At 34.2% G+C, this 18,613-nt stretch overlaps 1 protein-coding gene across 1 annotated transcript in view; it reads right to left on the bottom strand.

Annotated features, from left to right (window-relative positions):
- Window positions 1–18,613, bottom strand: part of PLCXD3 (phosphatidylinositol specific phospholipase C X domain containing 3) — a 196,161-nt gene that overhangs the window by 111,386 nt on the left and 66,162 nt on the right. The window lies entirely within an intron of this gene.

Here is an 18,613-nt window from a genome sequence, read left to right as displayed (position 1 = left end):
TTTTCCCAATTCAGTCCAGTTCCTCCCACCTTGAGCTAGTTTATTCCAATTTTTATATTGGTATCCCCTCTAACAGCACTCCTACTTTCCATAAGAAGAGAAAGGAGTGTATTTCCCCCCACTTCATCCTTATCATTAGTAGGGTTCAGTATAATATTAGCAAAATTTCTTATGACAAGGACTTAGTACATTTAATTAGCCCCCTTGAATCCAATCTATTCATAGTGGAAAAAAAGTCCCACCCAGTCTTGAAGTCAGGAAAACCTGATCCTGTTTCTGACTGTCAAGTCACTTCAACTTTTCGTCTCTAAGCAACTTTCTAAAACAGAGATTTTCAACCTTGTTTTATTTCATCTCAACCTTTGGTTAGTCTGGTGAAACCTATGCATTTCTTCCCAGAATTTTTTAAATTTCTAAATGAAGAAAATGCTAAATTTCAGGTAGATTTTAGTTTAAAAAACACAACAGCACAAAAACTTAAAAATAAATGCACAAACCCCTCCAAAATCTATCCATGGACTAGAGATCTGTGGATATCAGATGAAGAAGTTCTGCTCTAAAACTGTAAGTTACAGAAAAGAAGCTGATCTTCACTGGTAGAAAGAGTTTTTGTATACAGATATTTCCTCAACCAATGAAATACATTGTAGTCTTTATAGCTACCTTGAACATAGAGGCAAAGATCAAGGCAAAAGGAAGAGAGAGAAGTGACTTGAAAAATAGGATGATGAAAATAAGATGTTTGAGGCTGGAATGCTTGCCTGAAACCTCTCAAGACAATAGGAACATTTAGGATGTTAAAGATGCCTGGAATAATCACAATTGGAGATGTAAAGTACTGTTAACTTGGGCAGTCCCTTCTGGAGCATTTAGTTTAGATTGGCATTTTGGCTTGGAAATGAACTTTACTTAGCAATCTCTTCAGCTAAAAAGAGTGCACTAATAAATCTGAGTTGATAAAGTTATGTTTCTCTACTTGGAAAAATGCCAAAGAAAACAAATGCATTTTTGTTTTTACTCCTGTGACTACAAAAATGATATTTATCTACATAAGATTTCAAGGTTTTTTATGTAGGAGGGTTTTAGCCTTTGGCACTTCAAATTGAACAAGGAAGAATTTAAGAAATCATTACTGATGTCTTGTTGTACACAGATCTCTGGACTGTTCTGCTCTCCAGATGTTCTCCTCCTCTTGTGAGTCACCCAGTTTAAAAAAAAAAAAGCCCTTTTCAGTGCGGGTCACAAGAGGAGCATGTCTCTGTGTAGAATAAAGGAAAGGTTTCTGGCTGGGAAGAATCTTATGTCAACATTAAATATCTTTATCCCTCTTGCTGTATCCTATTCTGTTAGAAATTCAATAATAAAACAGTTATCCAATAGCAATTAATCTGTAAATCAACAAGCATTTATTAAAGATGCTAGGGACCAGAAAGACCTGGATTCAAATCCATTATTAGCTGTGTGACTCTGAACAAGTTGCTTAATTTTTCTGAGCCCATTTTCCCATCTGTAGAATGATGATGTCTTCTTGGATCTTTTCTCACTCTAAAGTGATGATCGTATTTGTCAGGAACTAGAAATACTGCAACAAAGAGGAGAGTATTTATAGGAAACCTTCTCAGTACCTAGTACTAGAAGAGGCAGTCTGAGTTGAGGAGACAAGACCTAAGTAATTAAACCCTTCGTGAACAATGAAGGGCCATGTATATGTAAAAACTAGTATAGATTAAAGGAGGTACAAGAATTGTGTGAAGGAAGAGGCAAGTGTGCACTTCTTCAAGGAGGAAGGAGAACTAGAGGTGGGTCTTAAAAGATGGGCAGGATGGAGACAGAGTAAATGAAGGGGAGTAGTCTCTAATGCTAGTCAAAGTACCAAGGTGGAGTCAGATAAATACTTAACATGTAGGCAGTGACTGTACCAAACTTGAAGAAATTCATCCTCATGAATAAAAGTTCTTTTGTTCCTTGGTTTTCATGCTCCATTTGTTTCCATCAAGGCAATCACATACAATACAACTTAAGAGTTCAAGTTTTATTTCTGCCATTTCCTTCTCTCTCATTACAAGTCTATTCTCTTACATTTCTCCCTGAGAAAATGTTCCTCTGGGAAGGTTTTTCTCAGCATCTCTACTCTGAAGAAATAGCTTAGATTTTTAGAACCAAGAACCAGGTGGCTCTAAAAGCAGCCTTAGGAAAATTACCATAATTTTCATTTTTTAAGGAAGGTATCATTTGACACGCAATGGAGGGCACTTTCCTCCTCTCGGTCTATCCCCTTTCTGCCTATTTTTAAAAGCCCAGTTGTAGGCTCTCCTTCCTCCATGAGGAGGGCCTTTTCCTTCACATAATCCTTATACCCCTTCCAGATTATATTAAATCTCATTTATTATTATTTGCATGAATTCAGTTAAACACGGTTCAATAAACACATTAAAAATTGGCTGTGTATATAATAATCTATGCAAATTACTGAACCCAAAGACAAAATGAAGGTCTTTGCGATCAAGAAGTTTACATCCTACTGAAGAAATGTAATATGTCCATAAGTGATTAATGATGCAGTGTGTACAAAATATTACAAAGAAATTTCAAGTGAGAGAAAACAATAACCACTGAGTGCCTAAGGAAGAGCCTAATTTCTGATTTCAGAAAAGCATGGAAAGACTTTGGTGAACTGATGTTGAGTGAAGTGAGCAGAACCAAAAGAACACTGTACATAGTAACAACAAGATTATGTGATGATCAACTATGATGAACTTACTTCTCTCAGCAATGAAATGTAAAATACCATCCACATCTGGAGAGAGAACTATGAAGATTGAACATAATTAAAGCATATTTTTACCTTTTTTTTGGTTTGCTTTTTTTCTTTTTCTTGTGAGTTTTCCCTTCTGTTCTGATTTTTCTTTCACAACATGACTAATATGGAAATATATTTAAAATGATTATATGTGTATAATCTATATCAGACTGCTACTGTCTGGGGGAGGAGGGAGGTAAGGGAGAAAGAGGAAAAATCTTACAAAAATGAATGCTGAAAACTATATATGTAATTGGAAAAATAAAATACCATTTGTTTTTTTTTTGTGTGTTTTTTTTTTTTTTGTGTGTGTGTTTTTTTTAGGTTTTTTTTGGAAGGTAACAAAAATAGAAAAGACCTAATTTGAGAGATCATGAATGTGTTTTCAAGGAGGTTAGGAATTCTAAGAGGCAAGAGGAAAAGCATCCCCAACACAGGGGACAATGTATGCAAAGGAATGGAGATGGAGTGTAATTAAGGAGAAGCCTTAGAGGGCAGTTCAAAAGGCATGAAAAGTATATTGTGAATGGTAAAAGGAATCAAGAGCCTCAAAACCAGGAAGGCCTGAGTTCAAATTCTGCCTCTGACACATTGGCTATTACTTTGAGCAAGTCACTTTAGTTTCAATGTTTTAGTCAATTCTCTTAAGAATGAAAGTGTCAAACAAAGTGACAATCTTCATGGTGGAGAAGGTTTCTTCCCCTGGGACTTCCCTAGAATTATATAATCACAAATCCAGTCTCTATTCCTATGTGAATACGAAAATAAGATTGCAAAGGGAAGTGGAAGGCATATTATGGAGAAGTTTTAATGTCAGATTGAGGATTTTGTATCTTACCCTAGAAGCAATAGAAGGTACTGGAGATTTTTGAATAGAGAGGTAGCTCAGTTTTGTAAATATAGAGATGATGAATTAAAGAGGAGAGAGAAAATAGGCAGGGAAACCAAGTAGGTAGTTACCATGGTAGTCTAGGTGGGAAGTGATAAGGATCTGTAAAAAGGTGACAAGCATGAAAAAGAAAAGATAATATGAAAGTAGAATGAGACTGATTTGGTAAATGATAAAAAATGGTGTGAAATGGAGGAAGGGGAGGGGGAAATTACCAGGCATCCAAGTCACAAACCTGGGTGATTGCAAAGGTCGTGGTACTCGATCAAAATAGGGAAGTTTGTAAGAATGGCATTCGGGGATAACATAATAAATTCAGCTTTTAACATTCTTAGTTGGAGATTTCTATGAGATATTTAGATGGAAATGTCTTGCAGACTCTTAGTAATGTGAGGTTGGAATTCAGGAGAGAAGTAAAGTTTAGGTATATTGATTTGGGAATCACTTAAATGATATTTGAATCTATAGAAGATTTTGAGAAAACCAAAGGAGAGAGAGTTAAAAGATTCATAGTAATTACTTCAAGGGATATCCATGCATAAGGGAAAAGATAAGGATGATTATATAGTAAAAGGAGATTAAGAAGAAATATGCAGTCAGGTAGGAAAAGACAGGAGAAATACCGGATTCAGTGAGCTCTTTCTTTTACCCTTCTATAATACTTTCTCCCTTGATCTTCTGATGCAAACTTATGATTTCAACTTATATCTATAAGTAAATTACTTCAAAATCCTTATTTCTACCTTGATCTTCTTTTGTTTACTAAACATCTATGTTTTTTTTTTTTTTTCTAATGATTCAAACTGTATTCAGAGGCAATTAGTTTCTTCTTTGAGTATGAATAAGATTTTTCATCATAGGTCCTTCAGAGTAATTATGGATCATTAATACCTGACTTTTATTTCAGTGATTAGATCACCTTACATGTCTTCTTTCCCTTCAACTAATCATCTTGAGTCACTTTCTTCAAATGATTTTCATATAGCATAGTTTCATATTCCCTCACCATTCTATTAACCTTTTTTTTTTTTTGGACATATTTAAATCTATGTCTTATCCTTCCTACAAGATTGTTAGACAGATGAAGGCAGGGACCAATTATTATATTCATTTTTTTGTCATCCAGAATTGAATCTTTAGTATCATGGCTTGCCTACAGTAGGTGCTTAGTTAATGCTTGTTGTATGAATAATGAAAGCATAATGAACTGCCAAGAGAACACTTCTAGTGTGGATTCACGAAATAAACTTGAACAATAACTTTAACCCTGTGTGACAGGATTAAAAAGAGATAAGAAAAGAATGATGAGCTTAAAGTCAGAAGACAGTGACTTTGCCATTTAGTAAGTGAGTCTTTTCTGAAAACCTCAGTTCCCTTATCTTTGGAATGGGATGAAAAAACCTGATAAGCTTATTCACAAGAATTCAGAGAACAAGAAAGCAAAGAACATGTATAAGCAGGAACTAGTATAAATTAGAAGGAGTATAAGAAGAGGCAGGAATCTTTCCTCATTGAGAGAGGAGGACTAGAACTAGGTCCTAACTGATGTGAAAACCCTTTGAAAATTATAAATATAATTTAATGGTATCATTATTGTAAAATTTGATCACTAAAATTTTTCCACTGGAGGAAAATTCTAGGAAAAATAATTCAGAAAATTATTATTTCCAAGGACTTTGTTTTAATGAGGAAAACATTTTCCCAAGTTTTTTTTTTTCCTACTTTCTCCTCAGACCTTCTCTTCTATAACTCTGCAAACTAGGTCATTTTATATGAAGACTAATTTATACCTAATATATTTTTATATTCTTCAACTGAAGGACACTAAAAAGATGAGTATTGTATATATTTCAATGTTCTCAAAATGTCATGGTTTTTTCCTACAAAGACACTTGTTTCCTTTTACCTTTCCATTCCTTCCTGACTTGCTTTTAAATTTTCCAGAAATTTTCTCTTTCTACTATTAACTAACTTGCTGAGATACTAATGGGTAAAAATATATGAATAAAGGAATCAGGCAACTCAAGTATCCTAGACAAAAAGGTGAGGTAAAATAAATTGTTGATAGTCATGTTCAAAGAGATAGAATTGAATAGTAGAAAATACTCTGCATTGATTGTCAAGAGACTTGGATCTTTGTCCCAGTTGTGCTATTAATTCAGTGTGATCCAGGACAAATAACTCAACCTCTCTGAGACTTGTTTTCCTAATCTTTAAGATGAGGGGGGTGGCAAAGAGATTTTGAAAAAGAGAAAAGAACTTATTTGTATAAAATATTTATAGCAGCTCTTTTTGTGGTAACAAATAATTGGAAATTGAGGGGATAACCATCAATTGGGAATGGCTGAATAAATTGTGGTATGTGAATTTAATGGAATATTATTGTTATATGAAATGGCTAAATGAGCATATATCTGAAGATGCATGGAAAGTCAAAATAAGTTGGCCAAAATTATGCCTAAGAAGTTTGATATCTTTCATAAATTAACAGTTCCATGCTACAAATACAAATCTCAAACTATCCTTGAAAATTTAGCCCCCAAACTACTCAAATCAGAGGATTTTCTCAAATAATACTATTGCTCACAATCTTCCAGATATAATTGATATATAAACATTTAAAATAGTTTATAGATGTTCCCATAATTCCAAACTACATGGAATGAAAAACTTTTAAATTTAGAGATCTAGCAAAAGAATCAGTCTTTTTTTCCCTTTTATGTTGTCAATTTCATTTATTTATTTGATTATTTGTTTGTTTTTTAAATAGTTTTTGTTTTATTTTTTTTCCTGGTTACACATATACATTATTTTGAAAAATATTTCACTATAAATCATGTTGGGAGAGAAAAATCAGAACAAAAGGGGAAAAATCATGAAAGGAAAAAAAAAGCAGAAGAAAAAAGAAAAAAGTGAAGATAATGTGTTGATTTACATTCAGAGAATCAGTCTTTTAAAAAAACACACACACTGTAAGAGGGTAAAATGTCTCTCATACTCTTTATTCTGTTATAGGTATTTTCCTATTGAGATGTTTCATGAGCCAAGAAATGAGCTTATATCCCATTACTTTTATTCCAGTATAAAAAGAAATAATCTTATCTACTTCAATAATCTACAACGTGTTAAATACAAAAGAATAATAGCAGATAGTGCCTTGCTTCAGGACAATTTTTACCTGAAATCTATCCAAAAAAGATGAAAATGAGATGAATAATAGTAATAATATCCATCATCACTATCATTATCAACCCTTCACTATACTGGGAAACAATTTAAAACACTAAAAACTGGAGCAGGAGCAGCTTTAGGTAAAAATGCTCATGTATCTTTGATATCTTTCTACCACTGATTCAGTGCTTCTCACTGTACACAGACTCTTCATGCCCAGGAACATCCATTTCAGCATTCTACCTAACCCTGAGGCTCTCATATTTCTAAGCTTTTCTTCTCATCTACAACATAGGTGACCAAACAATTCCATAGCTTATTCCTTCTCTTCTAATTGTTATACTGAAAAGAATATTATAAACAAATCTTCATCATAGGATGATCCTAGGATCATAGATTGTGGGCTAGAAGGGACCTCCCTTAGATCCATCCCATGAAGGCCACAATATTTTGGCTTATGTATGAGGACATAAAACCTCCTTCCCCCCTCAAAAGATTATTTGGTCTTACTATTGACTCAAAAATAAAATGGATATTTCCTAGCCTGGTATTTAACAATCATTCCCTTTCTCCAATTAACCTTTTCTATCCGTCAAGAAAACCTGACTATTTACCAAACAGCATTTTAATTCTTTCCTCTATATCTGCTAAAGCTGTGTTCACCATACCTAGAATTCAGTCTCTCACCATGTCTGACTCTCAGAAACTTTGTCCTTTTCTCTATGAAGTCAAGTCTGATTCCTACTAATTTTGCTGACCTTGGATTTTCCAAGAACATTTATTTTCACTCTTTTCCTCTTGATGATCTATGAAATTACAAGGATGTGGAGTTTCATTAGTATGGGCCTCTAAAGCAAATCCTAATCTCTCTGTGACTCAGCAGATAGCATTTGGCAGTAACTGTGGCAAAAAACCCCAATATCCTATACAAATGCATTTTCTTTGGAATTGAATTGAGAGCAAAGTTAAGATACTCTCTTAATTTTGGTTTTGTAAGCAGTCATGCATTTGGCTATTTCTGCTTTGCAATTTCACAAGCTTGAAGAAATCTCACCTTTTAAATGTTTATTACCATGATTTGGCTTCATCATCATCTGCTAGGTCAATGACCAGTTTAATCACTATAATTACATCTAACAGTTTTTTGATACAGCTTCAAGTTCAAGAAAAGAAAGGATACTTTAAAAACACTTTGCAAAAGAATATAATTTATCAGGTAAAACCATAAAATATCTGAACTAGAAGGAACTTTAGAGAACTTTGGATATAACCTCTCTCCTGTGCCATTTTGCAGGTAAAAAAATAGCCATCTGTTTGTAATGTTAGGTTGAGAAAGTATTTTTGCTTTCTCTTCTCCCATCCAACCCCAAGACATCTCCCAGCTAGAAATATTCACCAGGAACATTGAAAAATATATACTCCTTAAGTACTAAAATATTTATATAAATAATTTTTATTGTAGCAAAGAATTATAAATAAGATGGATGCCTATTAACTGGGGAATGGCTAGACAAACAATGTTATACAGATGTAAGAGAATATTATTTTACTATAAAAATAAGAAATGTAAACAATTTGGAGAAACATATATGTACTGATACAAAGTATAATTATCAGGATATATTAGGAAATCTCAGTCTCTTAAATGAGTCTGCTGAATGTCCATCTTCCCAAGAATATTTATGTGTTCACCAAATATCATTGAAGGACAACAATCAACATAAGTTAAAACTCTTCCTTTAATATTCTCATTAATTATAAAAGGAAAAATTATAAGAGGGGAATTTCCCACATCAAAACAAAATGTTAAGTATAATAATAAAAATATTTATATATAGTTATCATTAAATATTCTAATATTATCATTAGGTCATCTGGAAGGAGCCTGTCTACATCACCTGTACAGAAATGTCAGTTTCATCTATTAATAGTGAAATAATTAGAGATTCCCCAGTTTCAAACTTTAGTTCTGTTACCTCAGACAAATCACAAAAGCTCTCTGCACTGCAGTTCCCTCATATTTAAAATGGAGGTAACAATATCTGCAGTATCTACCTTATAGGGATATTGTGAGGCTCAACAAGAGTACATATCAAAAATGTTTGACAAACTCTAATGGCCTACATAAATATCAGATGACCTTGTCAGCACATGTCCCCTACCACTGTGCAGAATCACAACTTCTCTACCACAGTAGTCTTCATGAGTTGTTAAAACTGGGGGAGGGTTTGTCTCCCCAGAGTCATTCAACAAGTATTTATTATATACTCTTTCTATGAATTATAGACATAAAGATAGAACAAGACCAAAACCAAAACCAAAACCCAGTCCCTGCTCTCAAAAAACTCAGAATCCAATGGAGACAACAAGCTAAAGCCTCCATACAACAAACTATATATTCAGGGTAAACTGGAGAAAAATTCAGAAAGAAGGTAGTAGGATGAAGGAAGACCAGAAAAGGCTTCTTATAGAAAGTAGGGTTTTAACTGAGATTTAAAGGAAGCCAGATAAGCCGGGAGCCAGAGATAAGGATAGAGAAAGATTCAGGAATTTTCACTAGGGACAGCCAAAGAAAATATCTAGTTAAAAAAGTGTCTTGCACAAGAAACGCCAAGATCAGATAATGATTTCATCTGAGCTGATATTTGGACAATAGACGTTCACTCTACTGCTCAGCTATTCCCAATGACTTTTACAGTTTAGTAAAACAACTTGCATTTATACTCTGTTGGTGTAGGTTTTGAGAACCTTGGGTCACCTTCATAATTACAATGAGGCACTGGAAGAAGACAGTAATAAATTATATAGAAATTCCAGCTGAAGTGAAAAGTTATTTCCTCTCTATTGTGTCCTTGTTATTTAAATAAATTACTCTAGTTCTCTGTCACTGGCTAATCTGTTTTACCTGCTAGCAGGTTAATTAAAATTAATAAATATAAGAATTAATAAAAAGGTCACATTTTAATTGTCTCTTCCATAGCTGCAGATAAGAGTACTAATAACAATGAATACTAAAATTCCCAGCTCCATTTTAAATAGGTACCATTCAATGTGGACTGAAGCTTATCCTTTAATATTTTCATTAACTATTTGTGCACTCAAGTCCAGAATCAACAAATTTTACAAATTATTGATAAAAGATAAAGACCCATGCCTATCTACTGTTATTTCTTTCTTTCTTGGTTTTTTAAAGTCCCTTTTTAGGATTAAAATGTGTGTATATACATATAATTAATGTTGAAATATGTTTATTATGACTGTACATACATAATGTACATACATGATAATGCTTGTTATCTTAAGGAGGAGGGAGAAAAAAAGGAAAAAAATCTTATGAAAGTAAAATTTGAAAATATCCCAAAAAGTAAAATAGATAACTTTCTCAAAGCAAGATTCTGCTTGATTTTTAACACAGTGCTTGGCACATTGCTTGTTTTAAAATAATTACTAGATCTACTAGATAAAATAACATAAAATATATATGTATATTGTGCACATACACATACATGTTTTTAAATCTCACTTATGGATTTGTGATCCTGACATTTGTAGAGTATCTCATTTATATATTATCTCAGTCAAGTCTCACAAAACTCTAGCAAAGTAGGTACTAAAGATTAAATTATTCTCCCCATTTTTAGAGAAGTAGAAACAGAGGTTCAGAAAGATAAAGAATCTTACTGCTAATCTTATAGTTAAAAGTTTGGGATTTGAATTCAAGTGTTGCTAATGCCATCCAGCATTTTGTGTTCTAAAAATGAAGCTTCAGAAAGGAAAGTTGAGTTTGTTCATCAGACACCTTTTAGACAGACAGCTGGCAGCATCTAAGTGAAGTCCTGCTTGTAAGGTATTCCAAGACCTTCTCTGGGCAGAGAGCCAAAAAACATCCATTTTTCCACTGAAAAAAAAAATCCAAGCTCACAGCACTCCATGGAAACATTGTGCTTTATATTAAAATGCTGAGCACAGTAGACAAGGGGGAAGGTTAATTTTGATTTTTGACTCCACCATCCTGCAGGCTGAATTCCTAACAAGTCTGGTTTATAGCATCATGGAGAGTAATTCTTGGTGACAGACTATTTTCAAGTACCAATTTATTTATATCCCATTTCAGGGTCTCTCATTAAACAACTGAACATAAATCAGAGCCTCCTGTTGCTTACCACAGGAATTGTGCCTACTGGGACACTCTGGTTCTGCCAACTTTGCTTACTGAGTCAAAGGAAAACAAACGGCATCCAAAAATGCATGATGAAACTTCAATTCAAAACAAAACTCTCCAAGCAAAAATCAATCAATTAATTAAAAACTTTTAGTATCTTCTGTTAAAGGACATCATTTATGCAGATAAATTTTGCTAAGAGCAGAGCAAGTAGTGAGAAGTCACAGACTAATCAAGGTCTCCATTTTTTTTTTTCATTTTGATAATGGCTATTATTTATTTTCAAAATACATGCAAATAAGTCAGATTTAAATAATTGGAAAGACTTTAAGATGACAATACTCCCTAAACTAATCTATTTATTTAGTGCTATACCAACCAAACTCCCAAGAAACTATTTTAATGACCTAGAAAAAATAACAACAAAATTCATATGGAAGAACAAAAGGTCGAGAATTTCAAGGGAAGTAATGAAAAAAAACATCAAATAAAGGTGGGCTAGCTGTACCTGATCTAGAAGTATATTATAAAGCAGCAGTCACCATAAACATTTGGTATTGGCTAAGAAATAGACTAGTTGATTAGTGGCATAGGTTAGTTTCACAGGGCAAGAGAGTGAATAAAAATAGCAATCTAGTGTTTGACAAACCCAAAGATCCCAACTTTTGGGATAAGAATTCATTATTTGACAAAAACTGCTGGGAAAACTGGAAATTAGTATGGCAGAAACTAGGCATGGACCCACATTTAACACCACATACTAAGATAAGATCAAAATGGGTTCATGATTTAGGCATAAAGAATGAGATCATAAATAAGTTAGAGGAACATAGGATAGTTTACCTCTCAGACTTGTGGAGGAGGAAGGAATTTGTGTCCAAAGGAGAACTAGAGATCATTATTGATCACAAAATAGAAAATTTTGATTACATCAAATTAAAAAGGTTTTGCACAAACAAAATTAATGCAAACAAGATTAGAACGGAAGTAACAAATTGGGAAAACATTTTTACAGTTAAAGGTTCTGATAAAGGCCTCATCTCCAAAATATACAGAGAAATGACTTTAATTTATAAGAAATAAAGGCATTCTCCAATTGATAAAAAGGGTATGAACAATTTTCAGATGATGAAATTGAAACTATTTCCACTCATATGAAAGAGTGTTCCAAATCACTATTGATCAGAGAAATGCAAATTAGGACAACTCTGAGATACCACTACATACCTGTCAGATTGGCTAAGATGACAGGAACAAATAATGATGAATGTTGGAGGGGATGTGGAAAAACTGGGACACTGATGCATTGTTGGTGGAGTTGTGAAAGAATCCGGCCATTCTGGAGAGCAATTTGGAACTATGCCCAAAAAGTTATCAAACTGTGCATACCCTATGATCCAGCATTGCTGCTATTGGGCTTATATCCCAAAGAAATACTAAAGAAGGGAATGTTTGTGGCAGCCCTTTTTGTAGTGGCTAGAAACTGGAAAATGAATGGATGCCCATCAATTGGAGAATGGTTGGGTAAATTATGGTATATGAATGTTATGGAATATTATTGTTCTGTAAGAAATGACCAACAGGAGGAATACAGAGAGGCTTGGAGAGACTTACATCAAATGATGCTGAATGAAACGAGCAGAACTAGGAGATCATTATACACTTCAACAATGATACTGTATGAGAATGTATTCTGATGGAAGTGGATATCTTCAACATAGAGAAGAGCTAATCCAATTCCAATTGATCAATAATGGACAGAATCAGCTATACCCAGAAAAGTAACACTGGGAAATGAGTGTAAACTGTGAGCATTTTTTGTTTTTCTCCCCAGATTATTTTTACCTTCTGAATACAATTCTTCCTTTGCAACAACAACAACAACAAAATTCGGTTCTGCACATATATATTGTACCTAGGATATACTATAACATATTTAATATCTATGGGAATGCCTGCCATATAGGGGAGGGGGTGGAGGGAAGGAGGGGAAAAATTCAGAACAGAAGGGAGTACAAGGGATAATGTTGTAAAAAATGTTATAATTATAAAATTAATTAAAAAAATAAAAAAGATAATTTTCAAAACTTGCAAAACTTTGCATTTCAAATTTTTGTCTCTCCCTTCCCCTCATCCTCTCCGCTAGATTGCATGTAATCCAATATAAATAAAGCATAGGCAATAAACATGAATTGTGTAAAGTTTAAGCCTTTATTTTCAGAAGTTCAAACCTTCTTCTTAACAAATGTTCACCCTACTCTACATTATCCCCATTCTCCTAGCATTAGCCTTCCTTACTCTCATCGAACATATTTCCACATTTATGCTACACAAGAAAAAATAGATCATAAAGGGAGGAAATGAGAGGAAAAAAACAAACAAGAAAACAAATACCAAAAAGGTGAAAATACTATGTTGTGATCCATATTCAGTCCTCACAGTTCTCTTTCTGCATGCAGATAACTTTCTTTATTATAAGTGTATTGGAATTGGTTTGAATCATCTCACAGTTGAGAAGAGCCAAGTTCATCACAGTTGATCATCACATAATCTTATTGTCCTGTGTAATAATGTTCTTTTGGTTCTACTCACTTCATTTAGCATCAGTTCATGTAAGTCTCTCCAGGTCTCTCTGAAATCATCCTGCCGATCATTTCTTATAGAACAATAATATTCCATTTCATTCATGTATCATAACTTATTCAGCCATTCTCCAAATGATGGGCATCCACTCAAGTTTCCAGTTTCTTGCCACTACAAAAAGAGCTGCTATGAACATTTTTGCCTATAAGGGTCCTTTTCCCTTTTCATGATCTCTTTGGAACACAAACCCATTAGAGCTACTACTGGATCAAAGGGAATGCATTGTTTTATAGACGTTTTCCAAGGTCTCCATTTCAAAGCCCAATGACATAATAGATTAATGTCTTGATTTAAGAGTGAATTTAAATGAGACAAAGTTGAACAAAGGTATCAACTCACTCTGTCTTGAAGTCTAGTGATAAGACAAAAGTCAAAATGACTGGTGATGATTGAGATGATCTTAGTATCTTCAAAGTCTAACCAAGTTCTCATCTACCAGAAGTAGTTTTTACATGCTTGTGGTAGACAACGCCCTAAGTCACAGATGGCTTTGAGGCTTGTTGTTTACCTTCAACCTGGGTTTAGCCTATCTTCTCAAGTGCTTTTTATCTGGGTATGGTCACTGGGCATGCTACAGCTTCTTGGAATCACAAGTGAGAACTGAGTGAAAAGTGGACACCAAAGATTGATAATTAGCCCTAAAAAATGATTAGCAAACCCTCACACTAAAGATGCTAGCCTTCTCTGAACATCTTCCACACAATGACTAAGTAAATATACCAAGGATGCTAATGAAAAAAAAAAAGAAAAATGCAAAATATACCAAAATATAACAATACCATATTTGGTTAAAAAAAAGGAACTAGAAACAGAATTAGCAAAGAGTTGTAATCCATGAATGTGATGAAATATTACCATACTTTAAGAAACCATGAACATGAGGACATAAGGAAGAGTAGAAATAATTCTATCAATTGATACCAAGAGAATAAAGCAAAACAATAAGAACAGCAAAACAAAATCAATATGCATGATGACTACAATAATGTAAATAGAAAGAATAACAAAATAATTAAAGCAATGATATAAAAATTTAATGTCTAAGAAAGCTTCCAAGGAAGATATAAGGAATGATACCTTATTCACTTTTTTTTTCTGAAGTAAAGATATGAATATAATACCAGACTTTTTTGCTATATTGTATGGTATCACGGATACCCACTTTCATACCTACTTATAAAATATGGCTGGGGAGGGAAATACTTAAAGAATGGATACTTCTAAAAAATTTTAACTCTAAGAAGAGTGGAATTTAGGAGAACAGGAGTGTTCAAGTCATGAAATTTTTCTGACCTCCCTAGTTATGAGTGCACTCTACCTTTTTCACTATCTTGTCTATATTTATTTTCCTTAGTAGAATTTGAGCTTTTTAAGGACATAAACTTATGTTTTAAAATCAAAGGATCATAGATTTAGAACTGGAAAGGAACTGGGAAGTTTGAGAAGTCACCTAACACCTTTTTTCTATAATGCAGAATCAGCACAAGAAGATAAAAGTCATTTTCTTGAGACCACTAGAGTAGAAAGTAATTTATTGCATACAATAGGTACTTAATAAATGCTTGTCAGATTGGATTAGCCCGCTTGGAGGATGCCTATAGTTCTTTCTTACTGGAAAATGATACTTTACTGGTTAATTTAAGGGTACCTGGAGCTGAGAAGGTGAAGTACCCAGATGCTTTCAGCTTAAAGCAATTAACCAATAATGGAAAGTCTGGCATTTCTCCAATAGGCTGTTCATACAAAGGAAAAAATACTGATTTGACTGTGATCTGGCTTGACTAGTCACTTTTAAAATAAGCTTCACAAAGGTATTTCATGCTGGCACATGAAACCTGTGCAAAACTCCCCATGGAATGAATAAGTGCTAGTTTAGCCTGAACAGCCTTTTGATTTTGAAGCCAGCCTTCCAGATAAATGCTAAATTAACTATATAATTGCTTGATTCTGAACCTAGAAAGGCCTTCTGAAGGGATGCTTTCTAAGCTACTCCATAGTTAAAGTGAGCTTTTAATGCTAAAGGACTTGCCCACCCACACAGACCTGTGGTAGGTGGAGGTCAGAAACATTATCACAGTAAAATGGTTGGGGAAAAATGGGTTGGAAATCCTGTTAGATTAACCTTTAGCTTTTGCAAAAACTTCTATGCAGCTCCCAGTTACTGTCTGGTTATATAATCAATTTAGTTGTGTTAATGGAGCTATTACCTTTTCCTTCTCATTCCTTATACATTAATATATTACTAGAAGGGATGATTAGGTAGTAAATAATCTTCAACCAGTTGGGAAGATTAAGTGGTAATTAGAGGAAGAGAGAAAGGGGTAAATTTGGAGGGGAGAGGATTGCTCATTTTTAGGAGATGGTCTTATCTGGCTTCCTACAGAAGATATGAACAACTAGATGGTGCAGTTGTTGTGCCAGGTTGAATTTAATTCTGGTTTCAGACCCTAGTTTTGTGTTTGGTCATGTCAATTAATCCTTACTCAATTCCTCATCTGTTAAATGAGCTGGAAAAGGAAACGGCAGACCACTCTATTATCTTTACCAAGAAAACCCCAAATGTGGTTACACAAATGGATGATATACTCAAGACATTTGGGAAGCTGAGGCTGACTATCCTGTCATTCCTATTTGTTTGGAAGGAGCTTGGTTTTTGAGATCCATTCCCAAGATCCAAATCCTTTTAGATTTCTTTGTTGTTGTTGTTGTTGTTGTTTTTAAAGAAAAGGAAAAATGGAATAGAGCTCTACTCCAGACCCTGTTTGATTCCAATAGATTGGAATAAAAGTACACATGGAATGCGTGTGATTTGAATCCATTGCTCCCCCTAGCCACATGTATGAATCCCAGAAGACTTGTCTTTGATTGCCAAGATCATAGAGAAACTTAAAATGGCCCAAGGAGCAAAGAATCAATAGGAGAACATTCCAGGTCATCCTCTCTCCTAGCTAACAGCCCTGTTGCCATTGCAGTTAAAACCCTCCATTTCTCCTTACTCCAGCTCAGGTGAGGCTGACAAATAAAACTAGCAAAAGCTTCCAAATCTAGGAGGCAAATAGTTATCTTATTAAAGCAAAACACATTAACTTGCAGCCATCAGCGGGCTGCCTGCTGTGTTGTGAATAAATTAAATGTGGCTTCAAAAGCATCTTGGCTGTCATTGTCTGACAAACATTATAATTGGGCAAATGCTGCCCACCACCAGTACCCCAAAATTACTTGCTGGGAAAGTGCAAAAAGTCTGAGGTTTCATCCCCTTGCATTGAGAGCAGAGAGCCCTTCAATGATATTAAGCTTCATTAAGTATGCCTGTAAGGATACTTAATATAGATAACAGAGCTAGGAACTCAAGCTCTTTAGTTTATGTTTCCAGTTCCCAAGGACTAAACAATGAGAAAATATTCATAGGATTATTAAAAATCGATGGAGCCTTCTAGATGAGCTCAATTGGCACCTGGAGCAGATTTCTTCTTTTGCTCTCATAACCTGCAGAGTTGATTTCAGTCAGTGTGATTTCAAACTGTTTCATCAAGATGAGAAATTTGCCCACTTTCAGATAGATGGGAAAGATTAGGACCAGTTCTATGAAAATTACTTTGGGTAGAATTGCTTTGTGTCCTCCACGAATCGTTTTACATTTTACCATCCTCTCCCTCCCAAATGTGACGGTAGTTGCAATATCACATGTTCATAGAACAATGGATTTTTAATTGGAAGAGAACTTTGATTTTATCTAGTTGAAGTAACTATTCCACTTTACAAATCGGAAAGCTGAGGTCTAGAGAAGTTGCAGAATTGGACAAGCAAACATTACAGGCTTACATTGTGTTAAGAACTGGAGATACAAAGAAAGGCAGGTAAGTAGTGGTTTAGGAAAGAGCTTTAGATTCAGTGTTAGAGGAACTGGGTTCAAATTCTGGCTCTGCCACTACTTTCTTTGTGACTTTGGACAAATCATTCACCCTATAGCTCTGTTTCTTCATCTATAAAATGAAGGATTGGCTAGACAGTCTCTAAGGTCTTTCCAGCTATATATTGACCCATGATTCTTAGTCCATAATTATTTCTGCTATATCACAACAGGACCAAATTTGTAATATAATGAAAAGCTCTTTAGGAGTCAGTACTATTTCCAACAGCGTAACTGAAATGTAGAATAAGTAGAACATACAAGATCACTTACATTGTCAAGAATTGAGTCACATATAGACTCAATATGTCTAAACCAGGCTTATTAACTTCCCCTAAAACTGATTTCCTCCCCAACTTTCTCATTTTTAAAAAAGAAATAAAAACTACCTTTATCCTATTAATCAATAGGAGTATCAGGAGTCATTTGTAATTCGCCCTCTTTCCAATAATAGATACTTGTTAAATCCAATTTTTTTTTAAAAATCCCCCTTAATGTCTTTGCTTCTTTCACTGTTTTTCCATTAGTAATGTTATCACCTGAGTACAGTACTCTTTCCCCTCACTTACGAATTAATATAATAGTTTCTCCATCTGTCTCCCTGCCTTAAGTCTTTCCCAATTCTAGTCCATCTTGTTTGCACCTTACCACCACTTTGAACATCCTATCTACTAAATTACTATCTATTATTTGGAGGATAAAGTAAAAAAAAAGTGTAGCCTTCAAGGATTACCACAGTATATCCCAAATTTATTTTTTCAACCTTTTCTTCTACCATATGCATGAATTCTAGTACTCAAACTAGCATAATCTACCTTTCTCCTCTTCATATAATACCTGACGTATTGCCTCTATACTTTTGTTTACATAGTTCTACACTATGGAAAAGAATGCCTTTTTAAATTCTTCCATATATGTCTAAATATTGCTCATCCTTCAAGGTTCATCATAGGCCTTATCAATGCTCTCGTGTTCACAGAGTCTCTCTCTCTCTCTCTCTCTCTCTCTCTCTCTCTCTCTCTCTCTCTCTCTCTCTCT

This window comes from Sminthopsis crassicaudata, chromosome 1, assembly GCF_048593235.1.
Source record: "Sminthopsis crassicaudata isolate SCR6 chromosome 1, ASM4859323v1, whole genome shotgun sequence".
Lineage (NCBI taxonomy): Eukaryota > Metazoa > Chordata > Mammalia > Dasyuromorphia > Dasyuridae > Sminthopsis > Sminthopsis crassicaudata.
This window is presented reverse-complemented; position numbering and strand designations above follow the sequence as displayed.